This window comes from Echinops telfairi, unplaced genomic scaffold (genome assembly GCF_000313985.2).
Source record: "Echinops telfairi isolate 266 unplaced genomic scaffold, ASM31398v2 ScPeMD7_2291;HRSCAF=2852, whole genome shotgun sequence".
Classification (NCBI taxonomy): Eukaryota; Metazoa; Chordata; class Mammalia; order Afrosoricida; family Tenrecidae; genus Echinops; species Echinops telfairi.
Genome location: NW_022106189.1, coordinates 20,128,863 through 20,142,372, shown reverse-complemented (window position 1 = coordinate 20,142,372; position 13,510 = coordinate 20,128,863). Strand labels below are relative to the sequence as shown.

The 13,510-nt window shown below is 59.5% G+C and overlaps 1 protein-coding gene across 1 annotated transcript in view; it reads right to left on the bottom strand.

Moving 5' to 3' along the window:
• Positions 1–11,306, bottom strand: part of CPNE2 (copine 2) — a 54,049-nt gene extending 42,743 nt beyond the window's left edge. Inside the window, exon 1 of the mRNA XM_004704651.2 lies at positions 11,223–11,306. The gene's annotated coding sequence lies outside the window, so the exon portion shown is untranslated. The remainder of the gene's footprint in view (positions 1–11,222) is intronic.
• Between the last annotated feature and the right edge of the window lie 2,204 nt (positions 11,307–13,510).

Below are 13,510 nucleotides of genomic sequence, written 5' to 3'. Positions count from 1 at the left end.
ACCTGTCCCTGTGACCTTAAGGATGAATCGTGAGTGTAATGCAGCATCACAGATCAAACAAGTTCAGATGGGGTCACTGGAGTAGAGAGGGTTCCCACTGCTTTCTGATGGGCGTCCTGGTCAGGAGAGGAGAGGCTCCCAGAGGGAGGCGCAAGCAGAAACTGACAGATGCTGCCGGGGACTGCCTGAAACATCAGAATCCAGGGAGCGGCTTCTCGAGCCTTCCAGGGATGGCCTGGTTGTCTTAGGCCACACTGTGGTGGTGGGTCCAGCAGCTCCAGGAATGGATACACTGGACGCCCTCTGCTCCTAAACTGGGGTTCCTGCCACCCCAGCTGCAGCCTCGGCCTCCAGGGGCCCATGTCTGCTCTGCCCAGAAGGAAGTGGGGGTGGAGAGATGGCCACCGGCTCCAGGGGTTACTCCCGGGGGGCTTTGGGCTTTTTTCTTGAGAGGTTTTTCGGGGGGGTTTAAGCAGAGACGTGACCGATTGGCACCTTTAACGTTTGTTTTAATTTGTGGTGCGTGCTTGAGAGAACTTCAAAAAGTACGCGGAAAGTGGAATTGGAAAATCCTGGAATGTTCCGGGGCACTTTCTGAAGCCCTGTCTGCCCGGCAGGGACCAAGGCATTTCCTGTCTCACCTTCATCACAGGTCCAGTTCACCGACACCAACTAATGCTCATCCTGCCACCCACTCAGCTGCCCCCACCCTTCCCTGCTCCTGAATGCCTTCATCTCTGGTTTGCATACTTCAGACTGACCCTGGGGGCCTCGCTGGCACCGGGCAGCAAGAGGCACTTGGGAGGCAGGTGGGAAGGCCTGCCTGGCTCCTCCTTCCTCTGACCTGGACCATAGCCCAGGCTTCTTGCTGGCCAGGCTAGCCTGTGATGGTGCCTGAAAGACCTCTGCCCCCCACCCCTCCGGGCAGTGAGCGCATCTGGCTGGTGAGCCTGGCCTCAGCGGCTCCCTCCTCCGCTCCCAGAACTCAATGTAATCACACGAGCACAGAGTGTCAGGGCAGCCCTGCAATTTGCCTGCAGCATTGATTCCTCTTGCATAAGAAGCTGTTCTGATTGGAGGGGCCGGGGAGCTGGGCCCACCTTCTCTGCCCGCAGCTGGGCTGCTGGGCCAGGCGGGGGAGGTGACCAAATGCTCAGCCCACTGAGCTCACCCTTCCATGGAGAGGCTGCCGTGGGGCTTCAGAGAGAGCTATTTCATGGACCTCAAAGTGGGTGAGGCAGATACAATTGCCCTCACTTTTACAGATGAGCCCCAGGGAAGGGGAGTCACCTGGCCCAGGTCACACAGGATGTCAAGACTGGGAGACCTCCTGGGGATAGCAGGGACCTAGGAAGGCAGCTCGAGCCCCAGTAAGACCAAAGGCAGCCCGAGGCAAAGAGGACAGGGGGATGCTGGCAGCCGGGACACTTCCACTTCAACAGGGAGCCCAAGGTCACTGGATCCTCTGGGGTCATCTGGTCCACGCCCCTCTATCATCACGGACAGGTGGAGCGCAGCTCGGCCACCTCCTCAGGTCCCCTCCATCCTCCCTGCTGCCAAGTCAGATGCATTCACCCTCTTCCGGAGGGGGAGTATCTGTGTGTGGCCAGGGTCACGCACGCACTTCCTCTGGCATGTCCATACGTGTATGGACACATGCATGCTTGCGCACACGTGCGCACAGACCAACAGACACAGAGGCGCACAGTCAGGCACATGAATGTTTCCGGAACCTCTTCTTCCCACCGCATGGCTACCCCTGTCCTGGCTGTCATCACCAGGGACCTGGTCACAGCAGGAGCCCCCCCTGCCCACTGCTCCACTCAGGCATGGCTGAGGGTGTGGCTGGGAGGGCCAGGCCCCTGACTCTGCAGGCCTGCCTGGAGCTGTTCAAACTGCCCGTGGGCAAAGGGGGCTCTCAGAGTCAGACCCTAGCCCTGGGAGGCTCCCCCATTCCCAACTTACCCTCTGGCTGGAAGGCTCTGGACACCCGAAACGGGGAACACATGGTGTCCAGAATTGAGGCACGCTGGGGGAAGAATGGGTCCTTCTGCCAGACTGGTGGCTTAAGGCCGGCTGGACCCTGAGTCCTGACGCAATGGAAAAAGAAACTACAGCTCGGGCCAGGCTGGGCCCCCTCCCCTCCGGCCCCAGCGGGCAGGCGGGCAAGGTGTCATTAAAGGAGGGCTGGGCCTGCCACGCGCATCTGGGCATGATGGAAAGGCTCCCTGGCATAGCACCGCCCCACAGGTAATTTGAGGTTTTAGCCTGGAGGGGAGGGGGCACTGGGAGCCCGGGGCCCCGCCTCGAAGGATGCTACTGACTCCTGGCACACATGGGCACCAGCCTTGTAGGGTTGACCAGGCCCCTAAGGAAGGAGCTAGAAGGTGGGGATACACAACCAGCAGTCCCTTTTATAGATGGGTCTACTGAGGCTCAGAGGGCAGGGCGTGGGTGGTGTTCTCATTCATTCACTTAACACACATTCCACCAGCTCCCCTAAGCGTCGGGCCCTTGGGCTACAGCAAAGAACCAGACACACAGCACCCAGAGTCCCCCAGACACCCTCACCTTCCCATCACCTCCTCTGATCCAGCCACAGGGGTCTCCTCTGCGCCACGGGCTCCCTGACCTCCAGCTCCAGCGCTCTCACTCCGCTCAGACACACAGGGGTGGGGGGCTTTTCTTCATAGACCACAGGACGGCAATGCAGTTAACTTCGCACACATGTCCATTAGTCTGTTTGTCCCCCTAGAACCTAAGCTCCAAGGGGAGGGGGGTGCTGACCTCAGGGTCGGATGGATGAGGGGGAAGGATCTCAGGCCGGCCTCCCCCCTCACCGGAGCTCCTGAAACCACTCTGAAAAGCGGGCCCCTCACTCCCATGCCGAGGGGCCTCACCCCCCCAGGCGGTGCTGGGGCTCAGCACCAGGGCCTCCTCACTGGGTCTTCCCACCCAGTCCCAGCCAGGCCGTGCACCCCGTCCCAACACAGGGTGCTCCGCAGAGAGGAGATCCCAGTGTGCGGGGATACCAGGGAGGCAGGGGATCCTGGAAGGCAGCAGGCTGAGGTGGAGACCGGAGGGGAGGGCAAGGGCCAGGAGGCAAAGGGCAGGTCCGAGGTGACCAGGGAGGCAGCAGCCCTCACTCTTGGACTCAGTGGTATTGATGATAGTGGGATAGCCTCTCAGAGCTTCTATGGGGGCATCGTGTGCTGTCTGGAAAAACACATCCAACTTGCTCTTGGGGGATGGAAAGAGAGATCCTCTGTTTCAGGACAAAGAACAAGACAGAAAGGTCTACAGTCGGCCAGGGGCAGACTGGGACCTCCGTCTGCCCGGCTTTGAGTCTCCCGTTCCTGCTGGGTGCCCTAAGACAAGTGGCCACCTCCGTTTCCCCCTCTGTAAGACGGGACCCTGTCGGGTGCTTTTGCTGCATGCCCCGAGGATTACCTGAAGCCAAGCGCTTGCAGTGACACTGTGGTGATACTCTGCGGCAGGCCGGGCTGAGGGATCAGACGTAAACCTTGGGACACCCGCCAAGTGTATGGTTTATGTAAGGAGGGAAGGGTTGAGACCAAATGGATGAATCCGGCTCTAGACTCCCCTTCTTAGCTGGGGGACAAACACTGGTGCCACAAAGGCCAAGGTGACACCGATGGGGGTGAGAGCAGGGACAATAGGTTCAGGGGTCACAGGACTCACACGCCCTCCCAGGCAGTGTTCCCTGTTAGGAGCTGTGGCTGCCAGGCCTCTTGGACCCAAGCCCTCACCCGTCCATGCCCTGGTGTGTGTGAGGTGGGGTGGGGGGATGCTTGAGGTGGCCAGAGGCTGTTCTACCAGGCTTGGTTTGCAGCCAGGCAGCCTTAGTCCTGCCGGGTGTGTAGTGTGTGTCTGTGTGTTAGGGACTCAAGGTCCGGGCCCAATCCAGGCACTCCATCAGAAGCCTGGGCCGGGAGACTTCAGTGGGCAGGGTTTACGTCCTTGGATCCTGAGGTAGTTCGTTTATTGTGCCAACCTGGTTGATAAACACATGTGGGATTAATTAAAGGGCGGAGGGATAAATGGCTGTGTGAGCCTTGCCTTTCTAGTTCTCGGGTCTCTTGCTTTTGGATGGTCAGACCAGGGTGCAGCTGCCTTAGCCAATTCCCTGCTTCAGCTGGCAAGGCTCACTTCCTGCAAGACATCCCTGAGAAGTGCCAATGCAGCCCTGAGTGCTGGAGCAGTCGCGTGGAGATACCTGCCGGCGCTGAGATGCTTACATGCTCACTGATTCGGCTTTCCTCCTGCAGTCAGCATCATTGTGTGTGTTTTGTGAGATGGAGGAGGACTTTGTGGATTGGTGTCGGACATACGGGTTAATAATGTTGGACTTGTGGGCTTGGGCAGCACTGGGTTGGGATGTTTTCTTGATGTGCACTTAACCTTTATATAAAACTCTCTCTTCTACATGAGTTTCTGTGGATTTGTTTCTCCAAAGCACCCAGACTCACACAGATCCTAACCAGAAGGCAGAAGGTTGAAGCCACCTGAGAAGAACACAGCTTAGGGAGCCTGCGGGATCAGTTCTGCTCTGTCCCCCAAAGTCGGGAATCGGCTGGACTGCACCTGCTACTAGCAAAGGTGTCAGCCCATCACCTGTGTTCTAATAAGCTCCCCAGGTTAGGATGATGTGGGCCAGCAAATACCTGAAGGGGCAGGAATCTTTTCGTTAAAGTCACTTTGTATTGTGACTTGGGCGCAGGTTCGCCAAGCAAATCGGCGTCCCGTCCCGTCCTGCATGGCACACACATTTCGTTTCACGCCGCTGACGGCGCTCCGCTGATCCCAGCCCCTGCGCTTCCCATGCCGGTGCTTCCCTCCGGGGGGGCCCCCTCTGGCCATCTACACTGGGCCCTGGGCAAATGCTCCCTAGAGTTCCCCTCACAGACCTGTGTACTGTGGGGCTGGATGTTGAGCCAAGGGGGTGGGGTGAGTGTTTCCAGGCTGGGAGGGTGACTCAGGGCCAGAGGCTCCGGGTGCGCAGGCCTGGGGAGGGATGGGAGAGCCTGCATCCCTATGATGCTCCCAGGCGAGGCTGCTGCGGCTCAGTCCTGGACCACGTGTGCACACTGAGGCTCTACATCAGAAGCTGCAAGATGGCCACCCACTGAGTGGCCACACCCAGGGTGGGTCTGGTGGAGCCTGCGCTTGGCACAATTAGGCAGATGTCATGGTCAGCCTCTGTGGGAGCCCTGCCAGGTTTCCCTATGTGTGGGTCTCTGGTCCGAGAGTGATGCTCTGTTAACCGGACACAATGCCCGGCCATCATGCACCCTGATGCTGTGGCCACAGGGCTCCCAGAGCAGGGAAATGCCACCCCACTTCCCAGATGAGATGGTCCAGAGAGATGAGGGGTGATCTTTAACTGCGCAGACACTTGTGCAGGGCCTGGGAATGGGGTGCTGGGACTGGGGTGCTGGGGCCGGGGTGCTGGGCTGGCCAGGCCAAGAGAGCCTGCCCGACCCTGTTAACTGGTGAGAAGGAGGGGAGCAAGGCTGTGCAGATGGAGAAAGTACCAGAGGCTGTATTGCCGGCCCCAGAGCTGCTGAGCATGATGGGTAGAGGCTGCCTCCGATAATCTCCCAACGAGCAGACTGAGACCGCGAGCCTCTCCACCTCTGGGAGAATCTGCATCTGGGTCTCTCTGAATCTGTTGAGTTTTCTTGTCCATCAAATGGCAACAGCAACCGGAGGAGCCGGCCCAACCTGAGAAATGCCTGTCCGTGGCTCTTCACGGCTCTCAGGACAACGTCCAAACTCCCTGATGATGGTTCCCCCCAAGACCTTCTAGAACCCCCTCCCCCCCATCATACCGTACACGGCCTTCCATCTGCCTGGGATACCCTTCTCCATCTTCATAAGCCAACCATGCTCTCATTCTTTAAAACCAGCTCGGTAAGACCAAATGGCATGACCACTGTGCACCCCCCAGGATGGCAGAAGTAAAAACAGCTGACTGTGTGTTGACAAGAACATGGACCGAGGCTCCGGCTTGCCCAGTGGGGGTGCACATGTTGCCTCTCCAATGAGTTCCCAAGAAGCTCCGGTGACAGCGGGGGTTCCCTGTGAGGTCAGTCGTTCACACACACCCCACGCCCCCTACCCGCACTGCTCCCATACAAATGCATGACCTCAGAAGCCCAAGGAGCAGTTCTAGGCTGGCTCACAGGGTTCTAGGCCCCGGGATGGACCAGATGGCAGTATTTTGCTTTGGTTGGTCGGGGGTGGTTGTTTTTTCTTTATGGGCACCCGGCAATGAGCAGTGCCGAGCAGAAACATAAGATCCACGCATTCACCAAAAGACACACTGAAGAAGATGCACAGAACAAGCTCTGTCACCACCCCAACCTGGAGACCTCCTCTCCCAAGCGTCTGTCAGCGGAAGATGGCTGCTTTTGCTAGGGGCCCTGGAGTCCGTCTGCCTGGGATGGAGGAGAAACAGCCCACTGGTTCCCTCCGCTGTCCCCTTTGCAGGCCCTGCTCGGAGAGACCTCTCCCCGGAGGAGTGGCTGTGTGGGTCTGAACCGCCAACCTTTGCGTTGGCAGCCAAGCGCTTCACCGTGGTGCCGCCAGAGCTCCCTGGTGGCTGGAGAAGGGGTACACGATGGGGGAGCGTCCACACAGAGGGGCCCCACCGTGGGCATCACACTGGCGCCACACATAGAGGCCGGCGTCAGAGCCAGCAGGGACGTTGAAGCCGTGCTGCAGGAGGCCCCTGGGCACCTGGTTCCTGATCTGTGACAGGCACCGAGTCCTACAAGTGGGATGGCCGCTTGTAACGCCAACAGCTGAGGGCCTCGGCCTCCTCAGAAACCCTCCTGAGTCCAAGTCCTTGACAGGACCACCAGCTAACCGTGCCAGGTGGGAGCCACGGGCCCAGGAACTGTCCCCTGACCTCAGCTTGGAGAGGGGACTGCGTGGTCCCCTCCGGGGCGCCCGGCACACCAAGCCAAGGCCAGGGCGCTGGGCAATCGCTGGCTGAGGGTGAGGGCGAGTGAGAAGGGGGAACAAAACGCATCCTGGCAGCTCGGAATCTGGGATTACAGATTCCCGTGATCCCAGGACCGGGGGATTCTGGGGCTTCAGCAGTCGCAGTGCTTTGCATCTGGTGGGGGTGGAGAGGCTCTAGAGTTTGTCTAGTCTTGCCTTCCAGCTGCAGGCCGAGCACCCCGACACGCCTGGGGCTCCTCACGCTCCTGGTCGCTCCCCTCCCCATGCCCACTGCTGCGCAGGCTCCGGCTCAGGTCCCCAGAGAGCAGGCTGGCACTCTCATCAAGGTGGGGGCGGTTTCTCGACACAAATCACTTTCCCACCTTAGCTACAGCAGGCTGCCGGGCCATTATGGGATAAATATAGACGCAGACAGTGCGGCTGGAGGCTGCGCAGGGTCGGCCTCATGGCCCTCTGGTCCCAGGCTTCTGCCAGACCACAGCTGGGAGGTGGGAGGGGGGGCGCTTTTCTCTGAATCCCCAAAGACTATGCACGCCCCGTAGGGTAGGTAGGGTCCGAGTAGGGTCCGCAAAGGGGACAGCGGAGGGAACCAGTGGGGTGCTTCTCCTCCATCCCAGGCAGACAGGACTCCAGGGCCCCTAGCAAAAGCAGCCGTCTTCCGCTGACAGACGCTTGGGAGAGGAGGTCTCCAGGTTGGGGTGGTGACAGAGCTTGTCTGTGCATCTTCTTCAGTGTGTCTTTTGGTGAATGCGTGGATCTCATGTTTCTGCTCACCCTCAGATATCATCCCTCAGCACGCCCAGGATCCCAGCTGGCTCAGCCTTACATGGGACCAACCCGGCCAGCCCAATCCCCACAGGGGTGAGTTTTGCCCCTACAGGCGCCCAGAGCCTCACTGACTTTGCCTGCAAAGTGGGCTGACGATGCCAGTGGGACGCAGAAGGGCAGGCCGTCCACAGTCACCAAGGAGATCCACCTATAGGTTGAACCCATGTGCCAGTCGGGTCCGGCAGGGTCCCTGCCCCCCATCAAAATCTGGCTCAGTTTATAGTGTACGTATGAGACGCATCGAACAAAGCCACTCCCAGATGCAGAACGCCTTTGCCACAGAGACGCGGCCATGACGCGGCTTCCACAGCAGCCCTCGGGGTCTCACTGGCCACTGCATGTACTTGGGCAGTGGCAGCTGGGACGTGGGTGCCCGTGCTGCCACAGCGAGCTGCACAAGCTGGATGGCCAGGGAGCTGGCAAGACCACACGGCCGGGCCCGGGTGCCTGCTGCTGTTCGGAGTCTCAAGGAAGTTGCCCTGGCCACACGGGCACACAGACCTGCAGGCAGGGGCACAGCCAGCCCTCAGCACAGCGGAGGGAAGTGTGCCAGCCAATGGCGGGGAGACCTGGGCTGGGTTCGGACTCCCTCTGTGCCTCCCCCGAGCCCCGTATTTGTTTGCACTGAGTCTGAAGGCCACACCAGTGCTCAGTCAATGTCACTTCCCTACCTCCCTGACTTCTCAGTTACACAGGGACTTGCAGCCGGAGGGGAGCGACGTGGAAGCTGTCAGACACAGCCTCCACCTTGCCCCTGAGAGGACTCGGAGGCGGCTCCTTCACGGGGGTTATGCTCCACTGGTGTCGTTCGTAGGAATGCTGGAGGGTGGCCTGCGGTTCAGGACCTCAGGAGGGTGGACGGGGCTAGTGGAGGCTGGATGACAAGGTGACAGTGGCCACAAGCCCAAGTCGTCCCAACCCATGTCGCGTGAAAGCAGCTGTGGGACAGAGAATGGGGGCCAGCCCTGGGCACTGTTTGTTGGTACCCTAGGCCACTCGCTGGGGACTCCCAGCTCTCTGTGTGAACTCAAGCAAGCTCCTTCCCAGCTCTGTGCCTCAGTTTCCTGGCTGTGAAATGAAAGGGGTTAGGGGACCTGATAACCAATCCCTTCCAGCCTTGAGGAGGGGGCTTAGAAATCCACACACACACATACCCTCTCTTTCCTGGAGTCATGTTCCTACCCAGAATCCCTAGGCCGATGGCCTGAGTGCTCTACTCCTCTCTGTGGGTGTCTGCCAGGGGCTGTGCCCCTTTCCCTCATCCCTCCAAAGATGGGGCGCTCACCCCTGTGTGGGTGATTCCTTTCACAGTGGGCTTCACACTGGCCCCAACTTGGCTGCACTGAAGAGAGCCCAGCGCCCACTCCCACCGAGACAGTGGGGCCGGGCCCTCTGAACCTCGCCACCCCCCACAAGCCCACAACTTAGGGAACAGCCTCCACTCTGGCCTTCTTGGCCCAGGCCTCCAGCCCTGTTCTCCTCCACACAGAGACAGACTAACAGCCTGGCACGGGCGGAGTGCCGGGCCCCACCCTAAGGGTGTACATCATTTCATGTATGCCTCACCACAAGGGCAACAGGGGCTCCTGCTTTTGTCACCCCATTATCCCCATCAGAAAATGGAGGCCCTGGGAGGCCAAGGCACCTGCCCAGGGTCCCGGTCAGCCTTGCCATGGATATATCGAGGGTGCGACTTGGAAGAACAGAAGTTCACTGGAGGAGAGAAGACCCTCCTTTCCCAGCCAGGTCTGATTGACAGGGGTGGGGAGGGGGCTGCAAGGTGACCCAACCCCTCACAGTCACCCAGGAGGAGAGGGCAGTGGCTTGGGGAGGGTCCCTCCTTATGGACGACCCCAGGCCTTTCTTGAAAGGCTGACTGGCACCATCCCTGCAGGGTCTTCTCCCTGTCTGTTCTGTTCTTTCTTAGGGGTCTCCACCCCGAAGGGATTAAGTTTAGGGCCTGTCCTACTCTAACACGGTCTAATAACACCAGAACCCCCAAACCAAACTTCAGCCATCGAGTGGATTTCACTGAGAGCGACCCCACAGGACAGAGAGGCCTTGACCCTGTAGGGCTTCCAAGCCATCATCCTGCCAGTGAGGAGCTCTGGTAGTGTACTTGTTGGGTGTTAGGCTGCTAACCACAAACTCAGCAGTTTGAATCCCCCAGCCACTCCTCGGGAGGAAGATGAGGCTTTCTGCTTCCATAGAAAAGCGCCAGCCCCAGAACCCCACAGGGGCAGCTACAGGGTCACCACGAGTCAGAATGGGCTCGATGGCAGTGAGTTTCTGGTTTTTAAAAAACTTTTTTCTCCAGAAGCATCCTGCATCGTTTTCCCCCACAGAGCGGCCAGCTAGAGTTTGAACCTAGGCAGCTGGGCACCAGTGAGGGCTTGAGGGGGGGCCTGGTAACATGGGAGCAAAGGGGTCTAACTCTGAAGGGTGAACTGGGGGGGCAGGGCTCCCTCCGGTGTCAGGAGGAGGGCACAGTGGGTGGGCCAGGTGGCAGCTTCTGGGGAGACAGAGGACTGTACTGCAGGGAGAATGGGCTGCTGAGATACAGGGCGGGCAGCATATCTCAGGACCTTTGCATGCGCTGCCTGGGACACCCCCTCTGTTCGCCGAGTCCATCAGTATTTACTGAGCATCTGCCAAGCACAGCCAGGAGCAAGAGCCACCGGCTGCCTGCCTGCCATGAACTGCCTGGCTCCAATGCTGCCGCCTTCCCGGAGGCTCGCTGACCCCTCAGAGCCAGCCCTCTGGCCCTGCCTTGTCACTGCAATGGCTCCCGGGGCTTCCTTCCCTTGAGGGCGCTCCTGTTGTCTGACTCTCCCAGTGTTGGTCTAGCTGCCTTCCACGCACACAGAGCCTGAGCACTGGGCGAGTCTGTCTGGACCGAGGCTGTCTTCCAAGAGGACAGCCCAGCAGCCACACGGAGGACCCACCCAAGGGACACTCGCCGAATGACCAAATGAACGAAGGCATGAAGAGGACAGGACCCAAAGGCACAAGGGTGCCCAGTCCCCCCGCTTCAGTCTACAAGCCCCTCTGGCCCCTGCCTGGAGGAATCCCTGGAGAGTGGCGGGAAGGAGAGCTGGGGGGGGGTGGGTGGTCCCGTTTCCCAGGTGAAGTCCGAGAGGAGAAGAGTCTTGGCCCAGGCCTCGCTGGAAATGGGCGGCCCTCCCCAGCATGCCTCACTCCCCTGGGGGGAGGCAGTGATGCTCCATCAGGAGCTTCCGTTTGGATCCCTTCTGCCTCCCCTCCTTTCTTCCTGCTCCCAGACGCAAACCTTTGCTGATTCCTCAGGTCAGTGTCTGTCCCTTCCTCACTGGGCAAGCCCTCCATCTCCTGATGGTGCTGAGACAGGGATCCTGAGAGCTCCCCCACCGCCGGCGCAGACCTACCTAACAGGAGGCTGCGAGAACGGGAGGTTGCCACTTCTCTCACACACTTTCAAGGCTCCGCCTCTGTGTCAGGCTCTCAGAAGCACTGGGGACGCGGGTGGCCCTGGACACGATGGGCACTGGCCTCGCACTGGGGACAGGAGGGCATGGGAGGGGTCAGTAGAAGGAACAGGTAATAAGCAGAAACACAAACGAATCAATGAGATGATTCTGAAGAGCAGCAAGTGCTCCAAGCCCAAGAAGCCTCATCAAGGCTCCACTCAGGAGCCCAGGTGGTAAAGATCCTGGGTTGCTCCCCAAAAGGTTGATGGTTCAAGCCCACCCAGCGCTCCCTGGGAGGAAGCCCCAAGGGTCTGCGTATAGCTTCTGGAGCCTCTACTCCCTCCAGGGAATCCGGAGGAGTCGAACTCAAGCAACCACAGGGTTGTCTCGGACTCTGCAGGAGGATGGGGACAGGCAGGTGTGGAAATGGTCTCTCCGACCTGCCATCGATGCCCAGGCTGATAGCCCAACGAGGGGAGCTGCGAGCTGAGAAAGGCCTCTCTGGATAAGCTCAGAACCAAGACTCCTCCCTGCATTGTCAGAGGTTGGGGGACACAGAGGGGAGCCCCGCCCCATTTCTCAGGCCACATTCTGGGGGTGGGGAAAGCTGACTTTCTGAAGCTCCTGACTCAGGGGTCCCAGAGCCTTCGGTCAGAAAAGCAGCCAGAGAAAGAAAGGAAGGGACTTGTGGGAGGAAGCGCGGGACTTGAGAGAATGCTCCTGGCTCTGATCCCGTCTCTCCCCATCTGCCACTAGAGCGCTCATACCTGGGTTTGGTCAATCTTCCCATCCAGGGGCTGCCCCAGGAACCCTCCAGTCATCCGCGGTGCTTGGATGCGGAGGGCGCTCTTCCCAGAAAGGGGGCTGGCCTGAGAGAGTCCCCAAAGGCACTGTGATTGCAGTTGGCCCACTTCCCGAGAGTCCCGAGAGTAAGGACAAAGAGGGACAATGCTTTAATGTGGATGGGCTTTCTAATAGCACTCTCACCGCTACCTTGAAAGAAACATACCTGGACTCTAAGAAGCTCCGAGGGCACTGCACCCTCTATTCACTGCCTGCCGGACACCCAGAAACAGGGCTTCTCTCCCGGGTATGGTGTATGATTGCTTTGCATTCTCACGAGGAGGGAGGTCCCTTGAAATACCACGGGGGACACTCCACTCTGCAGAACACACGGACCAGACCAGTTCCAGTGTGCCTCATTTTCCAGTGGAAAATCCCCCAGCAGAAGGGATGTCTGGGCAAAGGCAGACAGGAAGTAGAGGGAGGTGAAGGGAACTCAAGTGGCCTGGTTCTTTCCATGGGGAAAACTGGAAAAACTTCACGGGGCCCCACACCAAAGGCAGGGCGGTATGTGTGTGCAATACAAACACGCCTTATGCTTCACTCAGCTTCCAGGCAGGCAGGCCCATAGCCCATCTTACAGAGGAGGGTCCTGTGGATCAGAGGCCGGGTGTCAGAGGTGGGCCAGGTCTCCAGGGCCAACTCCCCCATCAAGGCCCTCCACATTGTATCTGCCCAGGAAGGTGACATGGGGCAGGGGGTGGAGGTGGGGGTGCGGGGCTCCCTGGTCTCCACCACTGAAGCTGGGCATGGGTGCTCCCAAGGACAGAACAAGCCACCACCAAGCGGCCCCCAGCTCTAAACACAACAAAACTCAGGGTGGCTTAGAACATTCTGGGTCTAGGTTGCCGGCTTTTCCCAGGCCATGTGGGGCCAAGGGAGGCACAGACAGCAAGCGGATTCCCCACTGGCTACCAGAGCCTGGGTCACCGGGTCTGAGTTCCACCTGTGACTTGACCTAGGGTACATCAAGGTCCCCTTTCTGAAGGAGGGTCTCCCCCAAGTGGAGCTGGCCAAATTGGGGAGCAAAGGGAGCCAGGGCTAGGGAATGGGGTGGAAAAAGAAAGGCAGGGAGAAGCCTTTATTTCAGACCCAAAGCGCTGTGGGAACAGGAGGAAGGGCCTCTCACTCTCTCTCTCTCTCCTCATCCCGAGTCCTCCCCACAAGCCCACCCCACCCCCACACACCCGTCCCCACAAACACACAGGTGCCAGACAGCTTTTGCGCAAAAACTAGTTTGCAAACACACACCCGACTGACTTCTGGGAAGCTTCCCAGCTCCACGCCCCCTCTCGTTTTCTCTTCCGGGCCCAGAGCCGGCCTTGGGGCAGCTCCCTGGATGGGGGCGAGGGGCGTGGGGAGCAAGGGCGGTGGGCGCAGAGGGGCTGGCACCGAGGAACGCC